This window comes from Tamandua tetradactyla, chromosome 23 (genome assembly GCF_023851605.1).
Source record: "Tamandua tetradactyla isolate mTamTet1 chromosome 23, mTamTet1.pri, whole genome shotgun sequence".
NCBI classification, from domain to species: Eukaryota; Metazoa; Chordata; class Mammalia; order Pilosa; family Myrmecophagidae; genus Tamandua; species Tamandua tetradactyla.
The window spans coordinates 12585245-12591443 of NC_135349.1; the positions used below are offsets into that span (position 1 = coordinate 12585245).

The 6199-nt window shown below is 45.7% G+C and overlaps 1 long non-coding RNA gene across 1 annotated transcript; it reads left to right on the forward strand.

Annotated features, from left to right (window-relative positions):
- The first annotated feature begins 1399 nt into the window (after nt 1–1399).
- LOC143666494 (uncharacterized) lies at nt 1400–5499 on the forward strand. Its single transcript, XR_013167660.1, has 4 exons — nt 1400–1568; nt 1680–1858; nt 2464–2639; nt 4648–5499. It is a non-coding gene; the product is annotated as an uncharacterized LOC143666494 (long non-coding RNA).
- The last annotated feature ends 700 nt before the right edge of the window (nt 5500–6199 follow it).

The following is a 6199-nucleotide window of genomic DNA, read 5'->3' on the forward strand; positions in this document are numbered from 1 at the left end:
GTCGACCTGCTGGGGCAGGCTGGGAACTTTTATTTTTGAGGAAAATTCTGACTGTGTTCTCTCACACTCAGCCCTCCCCTGGAAGAGGATCTTAAGTAGGAACAAAGGGGGCTTCCTCATTTCCACAGAGGGAAGCAAAGCCGTCACCTGGGGTGGATCTCAGAGCACGCCTATCCCTTTCTTCACTTTATTTTCGCTAAAGACTTTTTCACTTAAAATCAAACGTACACATATTTTTGCCTGTCTCCCCTCTAGAAGCTCAGTTTGGTGATAGCAGTGAATTTTGTCTGCTTTATTCCGCTCTATGTGCCCAGTGCCTGCAGTAGTGATTGGAGTATGAGAGCCACTCATTCAATGTTTGGGGACTGAATAAACACGTACACCTATTTGTTTAGAATGGAGAGGTCTTCAGATAACATAGCTGCCTAAAGTAGTTGGGTGCCAGGCGGTGGGGAGCTGGGCTGGGGAAGGGACATCTGCCTTAAAGCAGAGAATCCAAAGTTTTCGAAAAACAGCCAACAGGTGAAACAAAACAAATGAGGCAAAATGCAGAATTTGGCCAGTTTTCTGAATTCTGCTCTGGATGTTCTAAGTCAGTATTTTTCAATCTGCAGGCTGTGGCCGTTGAGTGAATGGTAAGGTCAATTTAGCAAGGCATGACTGGCATTTGGAAAAAAAAAAAAACAGCAGCGCAGAATTAATGCAATAGAAAGTAGTATAGTAATGACAGATGACTATTATCTTTACTGTGTTTCACGAAGCCTTCATTTTGGATGTGTGTTTGCATGTGGGTGTATGTGTGTGTGTTTCGGGGGGGGGGGCAGGGATACTGGATCTTAATGTAAAAGGTATTTCTCCCTGGGGGTCTTGGTCAAAAATGTTTGGAAACTGCATGGGATTTATCTTTAATCAAGCCAAACCATCCTAAATTTACAAATTTGTGGATTGGTTTGGCTTGCAGAATTGCGTTTGCTGGGTTGTATTTGGTGTTTAAATTTTTGCAAAAACTAACTGCTGTTGTTTTGTGAAAACAACATTTATGGCTGAGAGGTTAAGGAGGCTGACCTCTCCATTACTAAATCTAGAGAATGGCTGTAGCTGGGGCTAGGGTGAGGCAAGTGAGGTATCCAGTGCCCCAGATTTAAGGAGAAACTCTCAAGAGCACACAAGGTCAGGGTCAGCACTTTGTGGATGGAATTCCCTCTTCTGTTGGTTCCTTAGCATTTCATTGTATGCTCCTGGTGCCTCTGGGTTTTCCAACTTTGGTTTCTCTTTCTCTGCCCAATCCTAAATGTGGTAGAGGTCCAGCTAGGGTGAGGGATGAGGTCTCCGTGAGTTTGTTATTCCTTGGTCTGGCTAACTGTAACACTCCCCACTTCTCTCCGAACTTTGGCCTGATCCCTGGTGATGATGAGGATCAGTTTTCCTCTCGTGTGATACAAAAACAAAAACAATACCACCTTATCCCTTTCCGTGTTTGGTACATAAGTAAGAACTGATGTAGTCGTATCACTTCCCTCCTCTAGTGGATTGTCACAGTGATGGCTGCCAATAAATCATGCATCTGGGTAAGCACACCTCCCACGCTGACACTAGGTTTGGCATGTGACTTTCTTTGGCTGACATGATATTAGCAAATGTGCTGGATAAGTGCTTTGCACTGGGCCTTGCCTTCTTAGGGTACTACTGAGACTAGCATGCTGTTGGGAAGCTTTGGATGAAACACCACATGGAGAGAGAGGCCCAAGTGTTCAGCTGAGCCCAGCCCCCTGCCAATGGCCAGTACCTACAATGGGACAGGAGTGAGGCCAGATATTTGAATGCAGCCACATGAGAAAACCACCCAGTCAACCTGCAAGTATGTGAAAAATAATAAATAGTTATTGATTTCAGTCACTAAGTATTGGGGCTGTTTGTTACACAGCAGTAGAGAGCCGATACATCCCCTCAGCCCTTATCTTCTCTCACTTCCTGGGCACACCCAGTTTTTGTCTTCTAATATGTTCATGGCTCCAGAATGATAATTCCCCCTCCAAATCCTAAAGCTCCAATTCATATACCTAACTTCCTAGTGGATGGCTGTGTGCATCTAAATGTCCACAGCCTTGGCCAGCCTTGGCCAACCTAATTGATTGAAACTTGATATCTTCATCTGACCCAGGTACCTCCACCTGCTCCTCCTTTGCTAATTTCTGCCTTAGATAACAACACCACCATCTCCCCAATCCTTCAAGTTGCAAACTTAGTATGACACATTGTATTTTCCAAGATGACCTCAACAAGATCTTCCCTTCCATGTGTTCCTCTTACACTTATGACACAGGAAATCATTCAAGACCCTGGGTCTGTCTCCCCTCCCCTTGCATCTGGGCAGGCCTATTACTACAGAAGAAACAATACTTTGTGACTCTTGAAAAGAAACCACAAAAGACGATACAGTTTCTACATGTTTCTCTTTGGAAGGCTTACCGGGCTCCCCTTTGCTGTGAGAAAGCCCAAGCTGTATGGAATGACCACGCGCATGTATCCCAGTTAGCATCAACCGCATCCTGGGGCGAGGAGGGCTTCGAGATGACTCCAGTGCCAGCTCTCTGGGACACACGAGAGACCCTGAGTGGGAACCATCTCACAGAGCCCAGGTAACCTCTAGAACCATGAGAGAGGATAATGCAATCATTATTGCTCTTGGCCACTACATTTTGCCTGGGTTTTTTGCGGTGCGTTTCTTGAGCAGCAATAGGTAACTGCAGCACCCTGGAATCAGCCTGGTAGGGGGAAGGAGGGAGGGTAAGGTAGATCAGGGAATTGTCCTAGAGGACTGCCTCCTGCTTCCTGCTCCTTCCCCCACCCCTAAATTCTTCATCAGTCACCCAGTCATATTGCTTTTCCATGCTGCACACCTCTGTAATTCAACCTCCCTCTTTGTCCTGACCATCAGGCCATGGCCATCTGTCCTGTATGGTTGCCAGGCCCCCTCCCTCCCCCTCCCTCCCCCTCCCTCATCTTCCTCCTGCCAGGGTCGCTCTCTGAACAGTGGCTTTGTCCTTGCAACTCCTTTGCTTAATGCCCTTTAGGGTCCATGAGAAGAAACCTCAGCTCCCTTAAGAAAAATAAGCCCAGATCCTCCAAGGTTGTACAGGGGAAGGGAGGCTCCTCTCCCCTAGACCTGTCCTCTCCAATATGGCGGCCATTATTAGCCCATGTGGCTTCTGAGCGCTTGAAATGTAGCCAGTGCCATGAGTATAACTGAATTTTTATTTGACTTGATTTTAATGAGCTGAAATTCAAATTTAAAAGTGGATTCTCCATCCGGTTGTTGAAAACATTCAAGTATGTTTGGAATAGGGTGACACAGGGTCCTGAATCTCCTGGGATGTTCCTGGGATGTCCAACTTTCAGTTGTAAAGCCAAGAAAGTCCCAGGGGAACCGGGATGAGTTGGTCACCCTGCTTTGAAACAAGTTGGTTATAGGAATCTGCTTTTTCAGTTGTTAGATTTCATGAACTCTAAATGCAGTTCAAGTATTTTGGGTGAAAATTAAGCATCCAGTGAGACCTGCTGTAAGGTTTAGTAGGAAACAAGCAATGTAAAATATGTCACCAATATTTTTTTACGGATTGCATATTGGAATGATAATGATAATATTTTGGATATTGGGTTACACAAAATGTTTCTAGAATTTATTTCACTTTTTTTTTTTTTACTTTTTTAAATTCAAAATTGTATATGACTTGCATTATATTGTTTATTTACAGTGGTTTTCAAACTGTGGCAGGCATCGAAATCTCCTGGGGAACTGGGTATAAATACAGAGACCCAAGCTTTGTCCTTCAAGGAGCCTGGGCCTCTGCTCTTTATCTCCTCTCCAGGCCTCAGTTACCCCACTGTGGAAGTAGCAGGGTGGGCTGTGGGAGAGTGGGTCCTACAGGCCCCTTTACACTTCAGCCTGGTATCTCTAGACCCAAGAAAGCAAGGTCCAGCACTAGGCAGGAATTCTCACAAAGCCAAATATGGGCTTTACTTCTGGGCACCTAACTTAGGGACCCACCTCTTCCCTAGATGCTCAACACTTGTTAATGGCAGCCCTCTTCAGAGGAGGCTTCCCAGGGCACCGTCTTCCCCCAGGGCGGAAGTGCTTAACCGAGCTGACTTCGATGCAATTGGTCTACGGTGGGGACCAGACTTTTTATTTTCTTCCCAAATTCCCCAAGAGAACGCGAATGCACGGCCAGAACTGAAAACCGCCACCCTGAGTCCTTAAGTCGGTGGTTCTCAAAGTGCACCCCTGGCAGCCTCAGCATCATCTGGAAACTCTTAGCAATCACCAGTCTCCAGCCCTTTCCTAGACCTGCTGAGTCAGAAACCCTGGGGCTGAGGCCCAGCAAGCTGTTTAGCGAACCCTCTAGGTGATGCTGATCCCTGCTCAAGCTTGAGAATGTCTGCCTGAAAAGAAGAGTGAAGTCAGCACACAACACAACATGCCCGCTCCAGAGACAAGGACAAATAACGAGGCAGAGTGGGGGAGGGGGTGTAAGGTCATTCCCGTCACAGTCTACGCGTGGTATCCGAACTAGCGGCCATCTGTCAGTGCCAGCCACCCAACATGCATTCTGATGATTTCCCAGATTGCAAGTTCTCTCTTTGCAGGGTGGAATCCAGAGGATGAGCTTCCAGAACCTCCCTTGTGGTGAAGGGAGAGGCATATCAAGCACCTGTACAAGACTCCAGAAGTGAGCAATGATGCACGGATCCCTGCAGAGATGTTGGACTTTCAAGGAAAACAGTGAGGATTTGTTCAGGTTACTGTTGCTATGTGTAACACACAGCCCAAACTTCATGGAGTAAACTACAATTGTTTTATTATGCTCATGAAGTCTGTGGGCACAGTAGGGATGGTTTGTCTTTCCTCCATGCTATGGAGGCTGCTCCTGGGAAGCCTTGAAGGCTGGAGATGACATGAACACTTGGGGGCTGGAATCATCTGGAGGCTTCCGTGCCCACAGGTCTGGCACCTGGCCTGACTCGGCTGGGAGTTTCCACTGGGGTGCCTCTCTGTGAGAAACACAGCCTGGCAGCTGGATTCCAAGAGGGAGCATGGCAAGAGTGAGCATTCCAAGCGGGCCAGGTGGAGACATCATGGCCTATGATGACCAAACTTCAGATAGCATGTGGTGTCACTTTTGTGGTATTCTCTTGGTCTGAGCAGTCCAAAGCCCACCCTAACTCAAGTGGAAGGGACTAGATTCTGCCACTCAGTGGTAGAGTGGAAAAGTCACATTGTGGAAGGGAATGTAAGATAATGTGATAATTGTAGCCGCTTTTGGAAAATGCAGTCTGCCCCTGGATTGTAGTGAAGTCCCCGTGAGAAGATGTGGGTTGTGTAAGCAGCAGCAGCAGCAGCAGCAGCAGCAGCTTTTATTTCCTCACCAAGCCGGTTCTGTCCCGAGTTCCTGGGAGTTTAGCCTTGACCCTGTTTCTCCAGCCCTCTCAAAGATTCTGTTTACGGCTCATCTTTTTTTCTTTTTTTTAAATGCAATTTTATTGAGGTATATTTACATACCATATAATCATCCAGACTGTACAATCAGTGGTCCGCAGTATCATCATTTAGTTGTACATTCATCAACACAATCAATTTTTGAACATTTTCATTATTCCAAAAATAAAAATTAAAAAGAATACCCAAAGCATCCCATACGCCTTATCTCTCCATTATCTTTTTTTGTCTTTGTTTTTTACTCATTTGTCCATACATTGGATAAAGGGAGTGTCAATCATAAGGTTTTCACAATCACACGGTAACACTATAAAAGCTACGTAGTGGCTCTATCTTTTATTTTATTTTTTTGCATGGGCAGGCACCAGGAATTGAACATGGGTCTAGCATAGCAGAAGAGAACTCTGCCTCCTGAGCCACCATGGCCCACCCTTGGCTCTATCTCCTTAAAATAAGTTTTTATGTTGAGATAATCATAGATTCACAGGCAGTTCTAAGAAATAGTATGGAGAATTCCCTGTGTCCTCCCCCTAGTTTCCCTCAATGATAACAATTTGCAAACCTGTTAACAGCAGAACTAGGAAATTGACATTGATACAATCCACTGAGCTTGTTCCGATTTCACCACTTGTCCATGTAATCATTTGTGTATGCGTGTGTGTAGTTTAGTTAACCTATACAATTTACTCAATAGTTTTCATA